Here is a 22,484-nt window from a genome sequence, read left to right on the forward strand (position 1 = left end):
AGCAAATCTTACGTGTACTGTTACACTTAAAAGCCAATAAAACTGTTTAAAAAAAACAAAAAAAACAAAAACTGTGTATCATCGGTGTGTTGAAGGAAGCGGAGAGGTCCAGAATATCAGGAGGCAGTGGTAACTTCATCTGGAGGGCATTGTTTACGACATGTAAGGTAGTAGTCTCCTAGCTACAGCATGATCTGAAGCCAGAGTGGTAGTCGTACATAGGTAAATGGCTTCATTTTCAAGTGCAAAGCATTTACAAATGGTGATCATGCAATAGTAAATCAATTTAATTATACACAGACCCTTGGCTGGTGTTAAAGTCAACTTCTCCTGTCCCTAAACTGCAAGAAGTGGGACTCAGAGCTCCTGTCATTGATGTCAAATCGCCAGTCGTGCTGGGATGCTGAATGTAGCGAGGGCCACACCAGGATCCATGTCAAACAGCATCCGATCAACCTTGAGGCCATCCGAGGCATGGACTTCAAACTTCACCCACTCGCTTTCCCGCCTTCGTCAACAACAACACCGTGATTCCGCTCAAAAGCAACCCACCGTCATCAAACACCACTTCAAATCCAGCTTGCCTCTTCAGAGACCACATTTTCCCCATAAAACTTTCTAAGTCAGAAGGTAAACCTTCCACGTAAACCTTCCACTGGCAGGAACCTAGTCCCTGCATACGACCCTCGCTCCATCACGGTCATCCTTAACTTTTGATTTTGAACTGGTCTAACACGATCAGATGGCCACGATTGACGCTTATTCGTATCTCCTGTTCTACTAATTGGATTTTTATCGCTTTGGTATAGTCTTGTTCATTAAAATGTACTACATTTTCCTAAAAAATAAAAATAAAAAAATAAATAAATAAATAAAACAGTGAGTCTTAGCAGTTGTTTCGCCTCTGTTAGAGAGTGCAGGGCTCTCCGCTTGCCTTCCAAGGTGAACAGCATGGCAAAGGGAATGTCCCCATGGATATCGAATACCCTATCAGTTTTTCAGTGATTGGCTTGAAGTTCCAGCGACGACATAGAGTGACCAGGAAAGGTCCTAAAAAAGTTGCATGGTGTGGCCACGTAACACTAGATCAGCATTGCTTCTGGAGGCGTATAGGCTAGCTTCATTCTTTGTGAAAAAAATGGACACATATCAAAATGTAAGGGTTGACATTAGGACACCCAGGATCCGCTGCCACATGGTGGGCTCTCTCTGGACCAGGAGGGTAGTTTCTTTATCTGCTTGAACCCTTTGTAGAAGTTCAGTAGTGAAGGTCATGATGTCACTGTCCTTTGCTCCTTTAGGGATGCCCTGGATACAACTATTATTTCAGCGACCCCTATTTTCCAAATCCTCCTATTTACTTTGCAGCTGTATCTGTTGATCTTCAAGCATCGCGAATCAGAGGCACAGCATCTCTTGAGCTTGGGAGCGGGCATCCACTGTTTGTACCAGATAATTCACATGGCCCACTATTTCGGATACTTCACGTCAAACTTCTTTAATTCAGGATCTGAAGTCTGTCTCGGGGGCTCCAATTTTGGACCAAATAACCTGTGAATATTTTTTCCATGTACTCCTGTGAGATAGGGACCACAAGTGCTGTGGATGAGCTCCCAGGAGTGGGCACAGAGGGATGTGCCAGCTCTTCCAAATCTGCAGGAGTGGGCTTGTTCCATAGGGATGTCACCAGGACATCTTTAGCTGACTTGGAGCATGGCATGGTACATAGCATGATGTTGAAACGCTAAGGCAACAAGTGCTGAGAAGTCAAATCGATTCGGGGTGTAACTCCAGAGAAAGTCCAAAACAAGTGCCCTACAACATGGACAACTGATTGGGTGCTCCACAGGTAAAGTGTGAGACCCGAGGCAAGTGCATCACATGGTAGAAGGTGAGTGAGGTCGGAATCTTGGCACACCCCTGGATACAGGGCGCAGTGAAGGTACAAGTGATACAATGCACAAGAATCAGCAAGAGGCACTCAATGCCATCCAGAGAGTGCAGGGGTGCAGTTGACCCAGGGGTAGTGTGCCAGGCAGAAGGCAGACGCAGGGAGTAGAAGGCCAGAGGAGAGGTCTGTCAATAAGTCCAACCTCTCAGGCATTGACTTAGGCAAGGTAGGTTAAGTCCCTTTGCTCAAAGAAGTCACCTTTAGCCAACACTGAAACAGTTAAGTGCATGCGGGTTCAAGAGCTGTAGTGGTGCAGGAGGTCTTAATGTCTAACATAGGCCCATCCGAGCCCAGGAGTCTTCAGTGGGCCCGTGGGACGAGCAGTAGCACCCTCGGTGCCAGAGGAAGCAGGCTCGCCCAGAGAACCCCAATAGCATGGCAGTAGAAGAGGCCCGTCACCAAACTCAGCCACCCGCTTACTGTCCAAGAGGATGTAGATTGGACTCCCCCGACACAGCACCCAGCAGCCAAAACAGATACAACCAAACCCACTGATTTGCAAATAAATGTCTTAGGGCCGTAAACAGGTGTGCAGGTTGTGCAACGAGTATACGGTCCCCATCTGCAGACCAACACAACTGACCTTTAAATCAAATAGGGTCCTCGAGGAAAGGCACTGTCTCTCTATGCAGATTTCTGTGCACCCAGGAAAGCACGGCCCCACAATTGCAGTCATAGGCCGTATCAATGGACCGGTTGCACCGCCTGCGGGATTTCACAAGCCTGAAGGCAGCGGGCATGCACATCTCAAACAGCAGCCCACCTCATGATCTGTATGTATGCTGAAAATGGGGATCAATCCCCTCAGCTGTTACTCCCCGCTTCGCGGGCCGCGAAAGTCCAGGATAATGTGGCAGGCTCTGCAGTGGGAAAATGGAACCTCTACAGCGGCGGTGGGGAACCAGGGCAGGCAGCGATGAGCGCAGGAACCCAAGCACTGCTAGTAATGAGGTGCACGGAGCTCCCGCTCAGATGTAGAAATTAGATTCTTATCAGTCTCACCGGTGCAGGGACACCCTTCTTGTCTACAGGTTCAATAAATGAGGATCAACACTGGAGTGGGAATAGACACAAATGTATTATATCTCATGAGATGGCTCCGTTATACAGACACTCACAAGTGCCTGAGAGGGAACAACCTAGAACAGCTTGTGGCCTTCCTTTTATACAGTCTAGGCACCATAGGAGTTCATCTGAAAAGCCCTTAGTCATGGCTTCATCACACTTTGCATAACCCTCTTATGACATTTTTACATAACGCTTACACAACTCCACTTACACACCGCCTACATGCTGTACTGTTCAATCCTGATAAACCCTACCCACGTCACTTTCACAGATAAGCAAGGGAGGTTACAGGCGTTGGTGGGCCAACAGTTTAAACGTCCGTACACGTAGGCCTTTTGCCAGGGCAGGGCAGCTTACTCTGACACACAAATGTTATCAGTATGACCAGCCTTCAGTGAACACGCAATTTCTAACTCAGAAAGTTCCCATAGAAACACAAAATGGGGCTGGCAGGCAAAATGGTGAATAGCAGAGTCTAAGTTAACAGAATACAATTTTTTTACCATTTAACAGTCCCTCCTTTTAGCCTCTGCTAAATAAATTCATTTTGTCCAATCAAGAGTGTATTTCAAACATATATGTATATAAAAACTTTCAAATACTGAATACATGGAGAGTAAAAACCAAAATCAACATTATACTGCAACAATCAAAGTTGCTCTCTCTACATCGTTCAAACTTTCCGTATCTATTTTCATAAATTCATCCATTTGTTGCTGAAGCATAAGCTGCTTATTAACATCACAAATATTCTCTTTCTTAGAATTACAGGACATACACAAAGAAGTACAGAGGGGCATATAATAGGCATACATTGAATACAAAGACAACAACCTAGAGAGAACCTACTATACAAGCTGCTATAAGAAATAATTTCCATCCCCATGACTTAACAATGTTCCAGAACCAATTAGATCAGGTTCATGTTCCAGTGTCTTTATGTATCTCGGGCGCTATCTTATGTAATTTAGAAATGTGCTGATAAATGGTAGGTGCGTTGTCTGGTATATAAATGGCGCCAATAATTGGGAATGCACCTCCACGATCTTCAAGAATGACATCTAGAACCATACGGTTCTGCAAAACTACATGTCTTGCCACCTGAAGCTCCTCAGTGATGTTACCTAAAGCTGTCGTAGTCTGATTAACTACTGCTTCAACTACTCTAGTGAGTCCTCGTATGTTCCTACTGTTGAGAGGTGGCCCAACAAAGAAAAACATACCCAGGTTTACTTCAACATATTCTTGCAATGAGGTATCAGTCTGATCCACTGCTTTAATATCTATCATTCTCTTGGTCCGAGTTAATAAAGGATCGAGGGATGATAGTCCAATCTTATGATAAGAAGCTGGAGCTAAATAAACGAAGGGGACGTGGCAAGATACATAACATATCCCTGACCATCCTGGAGGTAAATAGAAATAACCCTTATTCCCACAAATAAAATATGTAGTATGGGATGGTAGAAAACTACTAAGGTTCAGACCTGTTATAGTCAATACAGTGTCACAATCACTATTACCTACAAAAATGGGAACAAATCTTTTTACACGTAAGGGAGCTTGTGTGTCTGTTACTGTTATAACAGGGAATCCTTTCTCTAATTTAGTCTGTGTCCTTGTAAAGACATATCTCGTACCAGAGGTACCTCTAGCATATTCCTCCATTCCCCATTCTGTTCCCTTCGCTTGTGGATCACCACCATCGTTTGGATAAGATACTTTATCAATTTTTTATTAATACCCCCCACATCAGCTTTAGAAACACCCCTAATTTATGAAGCCCACAAAAGTGCAAACCAAGCGCGACAAGAACCATTGTGGGAGAGTGGGAGCGGGACAAGAGGAGTTCCCCCTGCATCCTGGTGTGCTGGTAACAATCCGCGAACCCAACAATTAGAAATATTTGTAATTCTATGAGTGTAATGTAGCATTCGAATAAATTAATTATTCTTGTAAGAGAATCTATGCCTTACATCTAACAGTGACATTGTAAAATGGTAATGTTCAGACGGTGTGGGTGTTGGAGATACAAACATGTGCACAGGATAATTTACATGTAAAAACCAAGCTATAACACAAATTCCTATAACACTAATTAAACTTGCTGCTAAATAAATAGACATCCATTTTCGTTTCTTCTTCCTCGACGTGAGGTGTTGAATATCCTGGTGTTTTTCCTCCATATTTAGCTACCAAAAACCAACAATGTTCTTAATTGTATTGTCTCTTAAAAACGTTGCACAAAATGTTCTTTTTCAAAAGAGTCTTATATTTTATGTCCAATGCATGTATCAGTCAATGAGGAATTTTGAAAGAAAAAGCAAATACTTAAATCAAACAACACTTGTTCACCTCAACAAAGTTCGAACTAAAAAAGAAAAAAATAGTTGAAGGCTTGTAGCTCAATGATAGCAAGGAAATCAATATAAGAGATACTCAAGAAAAATCGTCCACTAATTTGTCCCCTATAGCTTTAAGGATCGCTAGATATACTGCCTCTTTCAAAGAATGCAATTCGGGTCCCCTATAAAATCCTGTAGGGGAAAAGTCAGGGAACTGAAGCTCTGGACCAAGACAAACAATCGCTCTTTTGCTTCTGACCGGGTTCCTGGGCCAAGTAGTAGAAAGTTCTGACTCTACTTCCAGTCCTGGGCAAAGTAAATTAATAAGCACTCGGATAGTGCACAAACATCCCTCGAATTCTCTCCATTCAAAAACTGTAGGACGGATAATTTCACCACAAATCAATTCGCAGTTAAAACAAAATGTGGTTCTTCCACGGATTCAGGATATCCATGCCACAAACCGCACCAAACCTAGTTTGGCTGCGTCTGCAGAACAGAGTCTCCTGCCAAGTAGGCCCTCTAACTGGACCAGACTCGCAGCACCCTCTTTCAAAGTATTCGCTCAGTGGATGACACGAGGTCTCAGATTGTACCTCTCTCTTCCAGATGTTGTTTGATCAGTAAAAAGCAATTCTTCTGGTGGGGTAAAATAATGATCCGTCTTTTCTTCGTTGCTGAGAATATTGTGTGCAATTTCTGACTTTGTAATTTGAGTCAAACCGGCTGCCACTTTCTTGCAGTGTGAACCATGGACCCAATTATTTCTGTTCGTAACTCGAACGGCTGTTCGTGTTGCTATAAGGACCTGTTCAAGCCTCTTCCACTGAACTTCCAAGTTCTTGGAGCGCTGAAAATTCTTTGTAAGGACCCAGTCAATGGGTCGAAATGAATGCCCAGGACCTTCAGAATTGTCAGGCAGTGAATCTCGCACCTGTTGATGAATCAAAGAGAAGTTGTCTATAAGTTCCTTCATGTAATCTAACAAATTGGGTACTCAAGTGCTCTCATTTTCTTAAGACGAGGGGGACCCCATACATTCATTGGCCTCCCAAATACCACTTCATACGGTGTAAGCACAGACTTGCTATATGCCATTGCTCAGGAGGACATAAGGGATAATGGCAAAGCATCAGGTCATTTAAGCCCTGTCAAGGCCTGCACCTTAGCTAGTTTAAGTTTTAAAGTCAGCAGATTGTGGGGGATTAGCAGCATGAAATTTCTAACGTATACCTAAGCTTTCAGAAATTCATTTGACAACATGAGCAATAAAATGAGGTCCATTATCGCTCCATAATATTCTACAGATCCCGAACCGGGGGAAATACTCCTTCAAAAGGATCTTAGCTGTAATAAGTGCAGTATTTTCTTTCATTGGATATACCTCCACCCACTTACTAAAGGTGCATACTATAACCAAGGCATACCTAAGGTAATTGCACCTTCCCAGTTCTATAAAATCCATTTGCAGGACTTCAAATGGCGCACTAGGTGGAGAGAACCCTCCTTTTGGGGTAGCCACTCCCTTCCCCGGATTGTGTTGCAAACACATTTTACAATTTTTAACAAGATATTCAGCTGTTTTTCTTATGTCAGGATGCTCCCATACTTGCTCTAACTGTATGGCTATACTCTTTGTACTAACATGTGCTAAGCCATGTGCCATAGTGACAAACTGTAGTACATAGGAACTGGGCAATTTCCACCTGTCCCCATCTGGCCCAATTCTCCAACAATTTTCACTAGCCAATATTCCTGTCCGTTCCCATTGTTCTTTTTTCTCTTTTGTTGCCATCTGTTGAATCTCCCTGATTTCATTATTTATATCATACATTTTTCTGCAGAGCAGTACATTACATACATTTTTTCTTGTTGGCTACGTGCTGTTTCTTTTGCAGTACTGTCTGCGAAAGCATTGCCTCTTCCCACACCATCTACTACTTTATGGTGTGCACTACACTTAACAATAGCCACCTGCTTTGGTAGCGTTAATGCAGTTAACAAATTCTGAAATAATTCTCCATGTTGCATCCTTGTTCCGTGTGACATCAGGAACCCCCTTTCCTGCCACAAGCGTCCGAAGTTATGTGCAACTCCAAAGGCGTACTAGCTATCTGTATAGATATTTACAGACAGTCCTTGACTAAGCTCACAAGCTCTGAAGAGTGCAATAAGTTTGGCGGCCTGTGCGGACTTATAGGGGAATCGAGCCGTCTCCACAATTGTGTGCAGCTTAGTGATAGCGTAAGTTGCACTCGTAGTGCCATCAGGCAGCTTGAAGCAGCACCCATCTACATATAATTCACCTTGGGCATCAGCCAAATGAGTATCGGTAAGGTCCACACTTTAGTCTGTTCTTCAGTGGTGCAAATACAATCATGTATGCCACTACACTGTTCAGAAGGCAAGGGCAACAAGGTGGCTGGATTCAGAGTCAGACATCGTTTAAGAGTTGTATGTGGTGCTAACAAAGTGAGTTTGTACCCTGTAAGACGAGCACTCATCAAATGTTGTATCTTAGTTTGATTCAATAATACATCAACTGAACGGGGAACAAAAATCGTCAGTTTGTGGTTCAGTACAAGTCCTGCTGATTGTCTGATCGAAATGGCAGTTGCTGCCACAGCTTTCAGACAACCAGGGAGTGCCCTGGCCACTGGGTCCAGAACTGCCGGAAAATATGCACATGGGCATTGTTTGTCCCCTTGTGGCTGTGTTAGGACAGACAACGCCCAACCTTTTAGTTTGTGTACATAAAGAGAAAATGGTTTTGTGTAATCAGGTGTTCCCAATAAAGGTGCAGAGTATAATGCTGTTCGGAAGTGCTGATATGTATCTTGACACTCAAAGGACCCAGGCAAAGGAAATGGGGTATCTTTTGTTGTAAGGGCAAAGAGCGGTTTAATAATAAGTGAAAATTTTGGGATCTAATGACGATAATAGGACGCCATGCCAATCAATGCCCTAACTTCCTTTCGCGTCTGCGAAATAGGTGCGTGCATGATAGCTTGAATTCTGTCTTTGGTCAGCGTTCTTTCCTCCTTCGACAAGAGTTGACCTAAATAGGTAACCTCTGGTTGACAAAACTGCAACGTATTTCTCGATACTTTGTGCCCCAATTTCGCAAGGTAAGTCAATAAGAGCAAAGTAGCCTCAATACGCAATTCAGTGGTGTTGGCTGCTATCAGCAGATCATCCACATATTGTAACAATGAAGTCCCTGGAGGTAACTGCAAGGTATCAAGTTGATGTTTAAGGGCCTGACTATAAATGCTCAGACTCTCTGTATACCCCTGAGGAGCATGACAAAATTGGAATGATCGCCCTTTAATCGAGAAACCAAATAAATACCTACTGGGAATGGAAAAGAACACATTTTTAAGATCTATTACTGAAAAGACAGAAGCTGTGGCTGGAATCATTGTCAACAAAGCAGTAATATCTGGAACTACTGGAAACTGTGGCACGACTATTTTATTGACTTCACGCAAATCAATTACAAATTGGTAAACTTTTTCTTTCTCTTTAGAAATAGAACGCTTCAAAACTTGTAAAATAGGGCTGTTACTTCTCCTTTTACAATAAGATCCTCTATAATCCGAACTAAAGCGCTTTTGCCTTCCTAAGATATTTTATACTGAGGTATGCGAGAAAGACAGCATTCTGTTTAACCTGAATATGCACTGGTTCATAAGACAATAAACCTACATCAGTATCAACCTCCGCCCACACAGAAGGTGGGACAGTGGACAATACATGCGAGACGTCATCAATAACATACTGCCTATTACGTATCGGCTTACCAAACGTAACATATACACCACCCGGTGAACAGTAGATGCCCACTAAATAACTCTCTCTACCTACAGACAGCAATAGGCGACCCTGTAACAGGCTGACAAACTCTTCACAGTAAACGTATATTATGAAGATTGTCTGAAAGTCCCACGCGGCTGTCTTGCCAAAATGCGAATTTTGGTATTTTCCAGCTCTCTCCACACCTCTGGACAAATGAGTTTTTTTAAATAAAGTTCCTTTTCAAAAAGAACAACTAAAAGTAAGCTCATTTTGGCCGCTAGTATGTGACAAGAGTGTTGTGATGAAGAACGACTTAGACCTCCAGGTAAGTTGTATTCGTTGTTTATTTGTTCAATGTATCAGCAAGCCATCTAGGCAGCTAGACAACTCTTCAACTGTCGCCATCGTCCTGAGCATGGAATTTTCACACGCATTTCAATTCCATGCCGAGCATGAGGCGGCATGCACAGACCACGACATGGCTTTTCTCTTTAGCCCAAAAAATAAATATCACAATAATTTCAACAAATGAAAGAAGATAACAGAGCTAAATAACCAAGCATAACAAAATCGTAATAAGAAAATAAAACATATAGCACTTATCAAGAAGGGTGTATGAATAACATCCACAACTAAGAGTAAGGTAAACACTGTGATAATAACATGGTCTCAGATGACATTACCCCAGAGTAAGACTCACACTCCAAGAATAAAACATCAACAGAGAACTTCATACAAAATCACGGTACTTGCTGGGAAAAGTAACTCTCCATGTGCGGTGTCTCAATCTACCTCCTTTACTGAGGCACCAGCAGTGGAAGACGCATCATCTGAACCTATGGCATCTTTGCCACACACAACGAGATGAAACTCTCTTTTTCCACTCTCATCCATCTACAAATTATTTTGCTCAGGTTCAACCTGAACCACTCTCTTACCACTCCACCATTGCCCACTCTCAACTTGCACACTATTGCCATTCACCTTAATGACACTGACTGGGGGTCCAAACTTAGTTGTGCCCTTGTTCACATGAAAAGGTTACAAATGTGAACTAAGTCACCCACCTTTACCTCCACATCCTTGACTCTGTTTCTCACATAAAATTTGTGTATTTGTTTCTCCTGATAAGAAGAAACTATTTTCCTGACAATCTCATCAGGAACCTGACTCTGTTTAGGTCGTACCCATTTGTTCATCCAAACAGGACAAAAACATGTGGTTGCTCTTCTGCCACACAACAATTCAAAAGGAGAAACACCAGTTGCCGGGTGGGGAGTGGTGTGATAAAACCACAGCATGCTCTTGACGGCATTGGCAATTATACATTTGTTTGCAATAACCCACTGAATACATTCTCCTAATACTTTGTTCATTCTCTCTACCAGAGCATTAGTTTGGGGATGATAAAGAGAACTTCTAAGATGTTTAATGCCACTGGTCTCAAAAAATGTTCTAAACTCATCAGAGATAAACTAAAAACCATTATCTGGATCTAACGTTGCAGGAAATCCTTCCTTGAGAAAGACTTCTTTCATGAATTCAACAACTACTTTGGAAGTTACCTCACTGATGAACTTTACTTCTGGCCACTTACTGTAATAGTCCATCAGAAACTACAGCAAACATAGATGTACTGTTTAAAGCATAAAACTGTCTGACAATATCAATCTCGACCTTGTGCCAGAGACCTGTGGGCAATTCCATAGGACTAAGAGGAGGGGTTCTTATCTTAAATGATTTGTCACAACTGAAGCATATGACACAATTCTTTACTATCAAATCAATCTCCTGATCCATAGCTGGACACCAGAAAGATACACATACTCTTCACTTCATCAGGGTAGCCTCCAGATGTCCATCATGTGCCCCTCCCAAAAACAATGTCCTCAATGTCACAGGGGTAACAAACCTGTCCGCTCTCAACAACAACCCATCCTCAAAAGACAACTCATTGGCAACTTTGACAATGGTTTTGAGATCAAAATCTACATTCCTCTCTTTGGGCCAACCAGCTTTAATGTACTTCCTGACTGACTTAAGCGTAAAGTGCTGTTCCAGAGTATCCCTCCAATCCTTTTCAGAAAAAACACCAATAAAGTGTAAATCAATGGACGCCACAATACAATTTACTTTGTCCTCATCATAACACAACGTCTTGTCATCTTCACTCCAATCTGATGAGTGTGACAAGAAATCAGCACACCCATTTATAGAGCCAGGAATATACTCAGTGGCAAAATCAAATTGTAACAATTTAGTGGAAAGACGTTCAATACGGGGATGAACACTTTTGATTTTTTTCCACTTAAAATGTAAATTAGCAGTTTGTGGTCTGCTTGCATAACAAAACGTGTTCCCCAAATATAGTTCCTACATTTCATGACCCCCCCCCCTCACCAACAAGCCAACAATTCTTTCTCAAAATGGAGAATACTATTTTTCTGTGTCAGACAACACCCGGGATGCAGATCCGAGCGTGTACATTTCAGAGTTCTTCACCTGGCTCAGTACAGCACCCAAAGCCACATTCCTTACATCTACTGTTAATACACATTGGAGTTCTGGATCATAGTTTTTAATACCTTTGGCGAAGTCAGCTGCCATGCATACGTTTTATAACAAGCATTTGCAATGCAATAGGTCTTGCATTTGAGGGATTTTGAGCTATTGGTATAGTAAATGATAATGCATTTTATTCATGCGCTTAAAAACCGGCAATTATAAAAGGCATTGTCATTTACAATACCAATAGGTCAAAGTTTTTAAAAATGCAAGACCTATTGCCTTGCAAATACTTGTTTCAAGATAGGTAGTGGTCTGTCTGACCAATGCCTGCTCTTAAAAAATATTTTTGAATCCATTCACAAAGTGGAAAGGGTACCCTAGGGACCCCTTCCCGTGTGCGAGTGGCTTACCACCTAACTGAAGGAAGTAAGTGGTAAACATGGAGTGTTTTGCTGTGGTATACCATTCTGACTCGATATTAGGTAGGAACTCCCTTGGCACAACCCTTCCTAATAGCGACTCACAATCTCTATTTTGCGAGTCACCCACTCTCAAAATAGGTTTGCACATATCACTACCCTTTTTAGGTTTCGCCTGGCGTTTACTGCGCAAGCAGTATCGCGCAGGCGAAAACTTTTGTAAACAAGTATGGAGCTTTCTCCCGCCTCTGTCTTCCATTGGCTAGCTCCATAAATGGAGGCTAGCCATTGGAAGACAGATCTGTCAGTCATTGCCGGAGCAGATTCGTGGGCGTTCCCGCGATTTTTACTCATCCCGCCCCTTTAACGTCGTCATTGCGGCCAGGGGCGGTTCCTATTTTTTTTTTGGGGACGCCATGTTTTTATCATTTGCCGCCGGAAGATGTCCAGGTGAGTGCGTCCTTGTTTCTTTCTCAACCCTCTTTGCCTGTTTGCCTCCGTTATTATGCATGTCCCCCTCCCGCTGTCCGTGTGTGCCCGTTCCCGCCCCCTCCCGCTGTCCGTGTTTGCCCGTTCCCGCACCCCCCTCCCGTTGTTCTTGTTTCCATATACACAGGAGCGCCTCCGTGTAAACTTTCATCGTTTATATCCATTTTTGATTTTGTTTATTTTTTCCGTGTGATTCTTGTTTGCCTCCGTTATTATGCATGACCCCCTCACGCTGTCCGTGTGTGCCCGTTCCCGCCCCCCTCCCGCTCTCCGTGTGTGCCCGTTCCCGCCCCCTCCCGCTGTCCGTGTTTGCCCGTTCCCGCACCCCCCCTCCCGTTGTTCTTGTTTCCATATACACAGGAGCGCCTCCGTGTAAACTTTCATCGTTTATGTCCATTTTGGATTTTGTTTATTTTTTCCGTGTGATTCTTGTTTTAAAGAAGTGGTTGCAGCTGTTGCTATGACGCACCACGGCACTCTGGCACTCTGGCAGTACAGTGCCTCGCTGTATTTACACATGATAACAAGCAGGCTGTGCATGCTGGAAAAGTGCAAGCAGACAACAAAGTTTTCTTGTTTTTCCTGCTGTGGTTATCCGCCGGCATAGACGTTGTGTGCCCTGTAATCAAGCGCTTCAGTGCCGCCACAACTCTACAATACTGGAACTGTGAAATTCGAATGATCGGAAAGTAGTCACCTGTAGTACTTTTGTCATCTTAGAGCTGGGGAGACAGTGTGGCACCGAATGCCTGCAACTTTGGCGTTTGCATTTTTAGAAAAATCTCTCATTTGTGTAAACTGTAGACCAGAAGCACGTGGTGTGCAGTCACTGCATGCAGTTCTTTTGTCATTTCACTGTACTAAGAGGTCTTTGGGGACGCAGCAGCTATGATTGCTTCGTACAGCCAATCGGCTGCTCTTTGTCACAGCACTGGAGACGCGGCCAGAGCTAATAGGCTGCCAAACAATAGGAACACGAAGCCCTAATTTGCAGTGTTACAGCTTAAATGCAGGGTAATTTCCAAAAGACTGATCTTGGCGATTAATAAATGAGCAGGTGGCCATACAAAGCGTGTTGAATAGCTCTAGCCGTTCCACACTGAGCACAACAACGCATTTTATTGATAGCCGTCGGCCATCTGTTCTGCTGATTTATTCATGGCAAACAGAATATGTCACTTTGTTTACACTGTTTAGTTGAAATGAGTAAGAGTTCCCTATTTCAAGATGGCAACCATGCTTCTGTAACACCTCCACACGCAAGTTTCTAAGGGACTACGCAGTAACTAAGATGGCAGGCCCGTGTTGACATTAGTGATCCCTTGGGAGAGCATATCGGAGGCTTTAGGAGCACTCCTTCATCTCCCCCTGTGCCCCCTCTACTGCGGAATCATGGCAGTATCTTTAGTGTCCTTGGCTGGGCCCAGTACGATGAGTTCCTCCGAGTACCGGCACCCTTGTTACCACTCTCTGTGGATCCTCAGCCCCTTCCCGCCTCCTGGATGCAGAGAGAAAGCTGCAGCTCCCCAACCTGCGGGGGGAGCTCCGAAGAGGAGGAAAGCGACAGGGAGAGACAGGACAGCGAGCAGGAACTCTCCATGGAGAAGGTACACGTGAGTAGCACCTCTGGGGGCATATTATGCTTATAAATGTGCTGTTAACAATAATGTTATTAATGCTAGCATTCGTACGATCATAATCAAAACATTATTGTCATATCATATTACTGACCGAATTGTTCATATCCCCAATAATGATTGCCTGTGCCCGCCACATGTGACCACCTGCACAAATTATGCACTGTCTTTTTGTTGCCCCGTGTCCGGGGTGATGTGTTTTGTGCTGCATTCCTACCCTGTATGAATAATGACCATGTTAATAATAGAAAATGAAATAATACAAATATAATTGATATATACATTTATAATAAAACCAATACTAACGATAATTTCATTAACTGTAGTTCCCCTGGCTGTGCTTGCTCCCCTGCAACCTGGCTGTGCTTGCTTCCCTGCCACCTGGCTGTGCTTGCTTCCCTGCCACCTGGCTGTGCTTGCTTCCCTGCCACCTGGCTGTGCTTGCTTCCCTGCCCCCTCGCTGTGCTTGCTTCCCTGCCCCCTCGCTGTGCTTGCTTCCCTGCCCCCTCGCTGTGCTTGCTCTCCTGAGTGCGTGTGTGGCTCTGGGTGGGTGTGTGTGGCTCTGGGTGGGTGTGTGTGGCTCTGGGTGGGTGTGTGTGGCTCTGGGTGGGTGGGTGTGGCTCTGGGTGGGTATGTGTGCCTCTGGGTGGGTGTGTGTGCCTCTGGGTGGGTGTGTGTGTGTGGCTCTGGGTGGGTGTGTGTGGCTCTGGGTGTGTGTGTGTAGTAGTAATTGCTGTCTGCTGAGCTCGTCCGTAGGGTACAATAGGTCTCACATTTGCGAGAGATTAAGCCGGTGGTTCCCAAAGTGTGCGCCGCGGCGCCCTGGTGCGCCGTGATGAGAAGCCAGGGGCGCCGCGGCGCCGCCCAGGATTTCGCTCCTTTGTACTGAAGGTGATCCCAGCCCTCGCCCTCTGCATTTAAATGGCTCAATTAAGAGCTTGGTGCGATTACGGAGAGTGCTGTGGACATTGCTCTATGGTTTGTTTCAAAGTTTAAAGCAGTAGTCTTTGTTCCTGAATGAACGTTTTTGTTCATGGTAAATACAAGTTACACAAAGCTCTGGTGCTTTCCATTTTACTTTCCCTTTCGTAGAGTGTGGCGGCGTCTGTATATGGTTTCCTTCGGAGTTCCAGCCGGGTGCGTCTTGTGTCATAAATCGGAATTGCATGAATTGTAGGCAGAAATAGCTTCGAACACGTTCTTGTGGCTGACAGCACGGCAGAAAATAGAGTGGGAGAAAGCTGTCAAAACAGCAAAGGTTGTTTGGATATATGGAATAAAGGTGGACAGCCTCGAATAAGTGTGATAGCAAGTGTACAAAGAAACGGATATTTTAAAATATAGCTTACAAATATTTCTTTGTGGCAAATACTTTTTGAGGGAAGGGTACTCAATTGTTTGTATTCGCAAGGAAGGAGCATTACCGTGAGGTGTCAGAGCGCTTTACATAAGAACCAGTTGTGATACATAAGGACTTAGGATTACATGCGTTACATAAAAGATACTAGCAGTAAAAAATTGCAAATGTACAAATTATAAAGTCATACAGGGAAGAGATATAAACAGAAAAAAATTGCAAATGTACAAGTAGTAAAGTCCCACAGGGAAGAGACAAATATAAAAAATTGCAAATGCACAGGTTGTAAAGTCACTCAAGGAAGAGATACAAATGGATAAACTCTAAGAGTCACATAGGAATGGTAGAGAGTACAAAGGTCTACTGCGGTGGTTCGCAAAGTGTGTGCTGCGGCACTCCGTTAAAAAAATGATGGGGAGCCACGGCCCACTGCCAATTAGGTCAAGGGAGCCACGGGTCAAAAAAGTTTGGGAACCACTGGATTAAGCTAATGGCAATGTAAATGACAATGCCATTTATTTATCTGTTTTCAAAACCAACACATAAATACAAATTTTGTCATTTACAATGCTAATAGCTCTAGCTTTTCCAAAGGCGAAACCATTGCATTGTAAATGCTTGTTGCGGTTGCAAATGGTCCGATTTTCCCTTTGCGACCGCAAAAAATCGTCATACATCTGGACCCAAATTGGCACTGAAGTTAGAATGAGTGCCTAAAAAAGTTTTAACGTTGTACACGCCTACCAAGCCACATTTTAACGTGGGTTAAAGATAAGAAGCGGGAGACTGTAGAAATTTGGGGTTCATAAATACATTTTTGGAATAACACTAGAAACTTACGTTTACATCTGGTGTGCAGATAATCTGAATAGGTGAGCTCAACACTCGTCTGTAACAAAAGGACTAAAAGTCCTTAAGACTGTCTCGCGCTGAGCTATCGTGCGCAGCAAGAAGGATATTATACTGATTCTAATATTATAAAAGAAAGAACGAAGAAAATAGTATTTGAATCTAGAGCGGAAACATAAATAATCGGACAAAAAAAATTGGAGAATGCGGGCATCGATCCCGCTACCTCTCGCATGCTAAGCGAGCGCTCTACCATCTGAGCTAATTCCCCTCCACAGAATCCTGCTTTTCTTGAGGGTCATTTTAAATACACACCAAACTAGCAGCAATCAGTCAGTTGAACAGTAGGGAAGCTATCCTGCCACGCAAAAGTACTATACTCACGTAAATATGACCTTCACACTCTTTTTATAAAACTTTTCATTTCCTGGCGTGCATCCCACTCCTGCCACTAGTTTATTCACTGTCATGAGCCATTTTCTTGCACGATTGGTCGAGGCACTAATACGGAATATTTTTTCTCCTCTACGTCTGTTTGGCTGAGTGAGACGCCTGTCAAACTCTGACGTCAGGCTGTTGCCGAGGCGTGTAAGGAAACTCCGGAAGGAGGTTGCGGGCCCCAATTGGCTGCACATAAAGCTTGACCTCCGGTGAGAATTATAGGGCTTGCAGCATCCAATCAACAATGGGGCGCATGGCTGCAAAGACAGGCAGCCGAAAGGACCAATGGAATAGGAATAGGCGACTTGCTACAGTTGAATGGCGTTTAGTATGTGTAATCAGCAACACTCCTGGCCCCAGTACGTAGGTGATTGGTGGTGGCCATCTTATAAAATCAGTGGGCGGGCGCTCTTGAGAGTTGATATGTCCGCCATCTTGGAAGCTGGGTTATGGAGGATGGTTGTTTTCCCGCCTGAGTGAAGCAAGTTTTAATGGTCGTCAGGTATTTATTGCCCGTTCTCTCACTTGGTGCGCCGCTGTGCGGAGAATGGCTGCCCATATAGGGGGCACCCTACGGGCTGCCAAGACCCTAGTGGAAGGGACCGGTGTTTTTGCTGTTGCAGTTGCCCAGTACCTTCACTACTCACTATACGACTTCTTGCTCTGTAGCGCATCCTCGTACATTACAAGGATTCCTTGTCAGTTGTTGTGTTTTAGAGTCAATAACTTGAATGACACGCCAAGCCAATCCCACGTAACACACCTTAGAGTAACCATCACAAACTCCATCGTCCAAAGGGGCGACCACTGTCCTTAATGGTTCTGTCACTGTGGGAAGTGTCTGTGCATTCAATGTATGTTCTGCTAGTGATGTGGAAAGGAGGCGGCGAGTTAGCTATAACTTTGATATTAGGTTTCAGTCTTTTACCACTCTGATACTTCCGCTCTCACCCTCTGATTCTTTACTTACTACTTTTATGTCTCATGGCCCATTCTTTTTCACACCTCCCCTTTCATTCAGTTTATCGTCTTCCCATCCTTATTTTTTATTAATTAATCTGTTTTTCCCGTCTAGGACCGTTCTTCATCGTCTTTTTTTCCTCACCGACTATCCATAGTTCTCCCCATTCATTCTCTGGCGTTCGTCTCTTACTACTCGTCTTGGGTCTGTATTTCCCCCTCGTCGCACCTTTACTGTTTTGTGGCAACCTTTGTCACCTCTACTTCATCCACTTCTCTTTTTCACTCTGTAGTAGTCCTCTACTATGCTATTTGGACCATCTCTTCATTCTCTTCCCCTCCTGCTTTTACTCTCTAAAAGTTCTCTTCTTTCGCTTTCTGGTACCTCACACCCCACTCACCTTTCCTCTGATTAGTTTCTCCCCAAACTTTTTTTTTAGGTTCATGCTTACCAGACAGTGCAGTGCGCTGTCCGGTTTGCTTACGACTATGTGTGGGCATTCTGAAAGCTTCCCTGGGGGTGCATTTCGCCATTTGTTTACTATTGGCTTTGTGGTTTGTAATTGCTTGCTTGGTGTTTGTAGGCTTTAGTTTAGGCTGTCCAGCTTGAGTTCGTCCTTATCGTGAGCATCCTTGGTTTCCCGAATCTTCCCGTGTTCTAGCTTTCCGTGAACAGGTCTTTTAATGATATCTTGCCACATTTGCTATGGGTTCAGAGACCGGTCACATGTATCTATCCTGCATCCTACCCCACGCCACAAAATTTTAGCAATGCTGAAAAGCAGCCACACTGGTGTGTAGCATGCCTAAAAAGGTTTGCCGAAGACAATCGCTCTTGCTTAAGCTATACATGTTGGTTTTGCCAATGCAGGCTTTTATTTCTAGGGCAGGTAAGCCATAATTGTTTGCTGTCTGTAGGTGTCTGGGCTGTCTGTACAAGTTGGAGAGAAATCACTTCTATTATCTTGTTAATCAAAGAGAACATCTGCATTTTTGAGCTCTCTAATATTTTAACATTCAGGTAAAGCATTTTTTTGGGCCTTTCTAAGGTTGCTCCCCCACAAGGGCTTTTGTTTTAGGCTAGGGTGAGTTGGTTAGAGTCCTTGTGTAGGAAGCCTTGATGGTCAAGTAACCTACTACACTCCTTCTTTTTTTTTTTTTTTTTTTTTTTTTTTTTTTTTTCTGTGATGCAGGGCTCAACCTCCTGAGCTATGGTTATTAATGTGTTCTTATCGCCTTCTAAAGACATTATTAGTTGTGAAGTACACCTTTCTGTAAAATGTACATTGTCATTAGAAGGAAATTGTTGCTTGTCATCTAACCATGCAGCAAAAGCAAACACGGTTTCCGTTATCGGGCGGTTGTATAATTCTCCGCATTAATGCTTGAAACTTTGTTTCTTTACTTAATATTGTCACTTTTTGTGCCAATCAATGACAGCATACCATAACAGGTCACAAGCTGATAAAATGGCTTGACTAAAGTTGAATAGTGAAATATAAAGGCTTAACCAGGTGTTTATTTTTGAACTCTATTTGTGCAATTATATGTGAAAAGCTTTTACTACTGTAATCATTTTGAATGTCAACATTAATAGCACATTGAACTGTTTGGGATTTGGGCAGTGATCTATTGTCTGTGTTTCGATCAAAGTTAGTGTGTTGAAGCAATTTCCAATCTAAAAAGGTACTGAGTATCAGCAAATACTTTTCTTTTCTTTTTGCAGTGAATTTATAGGCTATACAGCTAGCCTTTTTTGCAAATCTAATTCTTTGTATTCCATCATAAGTACTACAAACATTTAGAGCAAATAAACTGTGTTCGCTGGACCTCATTGCCTTTTTAAAAGAAATCCTTCATACCTTTGAATTTATTTCAGTTTGAGGTGGTTATTTTTGTTCTGTAATTCTAACGTTATTGGTTCATACTTTTGCATGTTACTTGAAATTTGCAGACTGACTTATTGAATGTGAATTTGGACCGCCTGAATTGTTATGAACCTCGATCAATTTACAAGAGGTGGGCGTTTATTCATTGACTACAGGGGTGCGCAATCTGCTGCTGGTCTTTTAGGGGTGGAAAATAGTTTTAGAAATCTATTTTGGAAAACAAAGCATGTGTTATGGTATTCCTTTTAGACTTGCACTGCTTGCCTTTAACATCCAAAGGCTCGGTTCTGCTAGTCAGCACCTGCATCAAATTAAAACTGCATCATTAACTACACCCTTAACACATGTAATAGCAATTGCTGTAATGTACCAAAATAACATCACTTTATGACTCCAATTATATACATTTGCGTAAATCATTGAAACTTAATGCATACCATGAAACTTATGGCTAATTAGTTACACTCCGGCCCAGAATAATATGGTAGCACGTCATAATCCAACCCTAAAATTATGGTCCTGTTGGGTGGGATTATCCTCGCCTCGTTAATTTTAACATAATTGACAACTTTCCTTCAGGCCAGCAAGGAAATGTTGTTGTATTCTGTTAGGACTTGAAGTGAGGATAATGCCAGTTAAAAGCTTGCCCACCACCAACAAAAGCCACATCTGCAAGTTTGAAGTAAACCTGTTTCAATGTAGATTCTGGGGACCAATGTGCAAAAATAATCACTTATGCATGATGGGCACCCAAAGAGGCAGCTTTACATGCCATGGCCCCTCTCGCTGGATGGGTCCACATTTGAACACATCATGGCCGGTCTATTGCATGACCCAACTAATCCACCTAGCAGTAGTGGGTGAAGAGACAGCCCTAAACAGTTTCCGGAAGGAAATTAATAGCTGTTCAACTTCTGGAGATTGATTTCAGGCGTGTGGACTTCAATAAAATATCTACTTGTCCATGGGGCAGGTAGCTTCATAAACCTACTTGTCCTGTAGCAAAATCCACTTGTCCCTTCGATGCCATGTAGTGCGGCGACAACTTATGGCATCAATCTCGTTATACAAGAGCTCTGATACAGCCTCTCTGATTATGCCAGGGCTCATACCATAGTAATGTTTGAATACTTGCATTCCCCTTATGTTGTCACATTTCCGCAGATCTACATACTGGGGTTGAAGGTAGTGGTAAGCAATAGTTCCAGGGTTTGAATGCCCTTTCGAGTCTGCAAACCTACTAACTTGCATGTTTTTAGGGTTTTTAACAACTCTTCCCTAATCTTTTCCCATACTGAGAAATGTTGGAGAGTTACTCCTGACAATGGCAGACGTAAACCTTCCTCCAGAGTTGGGGGAAAAAAGTGGTTGGAGGGAAAGTGAACTTGCAAACAATCAAATTTTCGCATGAACAAAGCTACACATGCATGTTGGCTTTTGCTAAATATTTTCTAGTTCTATTTCTTGTCCTACTTATGTAAATTCTTGGGAATGCACAAAATCAGTTTTTGCAGCACTTAATCTCAAACAAGAGGGGTCCACCTTACAGAAAGGGACAGGACGCCAAACTTGACAAATAATCAAAAACAATTCCCTTGGTGTCTCTATTTGGACAAACCGATAATCGTACAACATTCATCCAAGCATGCTAAATATTTTCTAGTACTATTTCTTGTCCTACTTCCGTAAATTCTTGGGAATGCACAAAATTAAAATGGATTAAAATGATCTGACCATATGCGCAGTCTCGCTGGCGAGATTTTATGTTTTTGAGAGACGTTCACTAGCGGCCTTTAAGCCCCGCCCCTCTTTCCCATTGGCCGATGTCAACCTTTATGCTAAATGGTGGCCAGCCATTGGGAAAGAGCATTCTCTGACGTACACTTTTCTCTTTTTGAGACGGCCCACTTGGACGGGCTCATCTGACTTCCTTTTGGCGTAAAAGGTTTCTTAATCTTTATGGGGCCAGCCCCTACCACTCCTCACTCTCTCCCACTCCTCACTCCCACTCTCTACTGCGCACGCACTACCACTCTCCCTACTACGCACTTTCTACCACTCTCTATGTGCACACGTGTGTGTATATACATCTGCAGATCTTTATAAATACATGCATACATATGCATGTTATGTACTAGAAAGTTTGAAAAACACTAATAAAAGCAAAGCTAAAAAAACACCTAATTACAAACCGAATTGCTTTAACTTAAATGAGGGGGAGACCTATTGCATTTTCCATGCTTGTTATTGTATGCACTATTCATATGTCTTTTTTGTTTACCTGATTTTACAGAATAAACATTCATATATTTGATTTTTGCAAACGGTCAGCACTCTTTGGTGATAATGGTATGTTTGGATGAATGATGTATAATTTATTATCGGTTTGTCCAAATAAACACAAAGGGAATTGTTGTTTTTGATTTGTCACTTTTGAGACTCTTTAATAACTGGGCCTCTAATTTGGTCTGGCTTTGACCGTGACCTTTTGTGCTTTTCAAAATTCTCTCTGTATCGGCTGGCTTCACTGTGAGTGACTACATTCTGCTTTCACAAGGAGCATATCGGCACACAGAGTAGTTGTGTTCAGTGCCATTAACTACCGTGGCAGTGTGTGCTCTTTGAGGCCAAAAAACAATTTTTGCTTTTGCCAATGTTTGTTATAATGATGAGGTCCCGGTAGCTCCCACACCAATAAGGTTTTACAAAAACCATGCCAAGTCACACATTGACAAAATTAAAAAGCTGACCACCAATTTCAGACCTACTGGCT

The 22,484-nt window shown here is 43.0% G+C and overlaps 1 protein-coding gene and 1 non-coding gene across 10 annotated transcripts in view; one reads left to right on the forward strand and one right to left on the reverse strand.

Moving 5' to 3' along the window:
- Nucleotides 1-16,619: 16,619 nt before the first annotated feature.
- Nucleotides 16,620-16,692, reverse strand: TRNAA-AGC (transfer RNA alanine (anticodon AGC)). The gene has a single exon. It is a non-coding gene; the product is annotated as a tRNA-Ala (tRNA).
- A 573-nt stretch (nt 16,693-17,265) lies between these two features.
- The window catches only part of PPP6R3 (protein phosphatase 6 regulatory subunit 3), a 1,896,334-nt gene continuing 1,891,115 nt past the window's right edge, over nt 17,266-22,484 (forward strand). For all 9 annotated transcript variants that reach the window (XM_078682862.1, XM_078682861.1, XM_078682859.1 and 6 more), the window contains exon 1: nt 17,266-17,364. The gene's annotated coding sequence lies outside the window, so the exon portion shown is untranslated. The remainder of the gene's footprint in view (nt 17,365-22,484) is intronic.

The sequence above is a fragment of the Lissotriton helveticus genome, chromosome 3_1, assembly GCF_964261635.1.
Source record: "Lissotriton helveticus chromosome 3_1, aLisHel1.1, whole genome shotgun sequence".
NCBI lineage: Eukaryota > Metazoa > Chordata > Amphibia > Caudata > Salamandridae > Lissotriton > Lissotriton helveticus.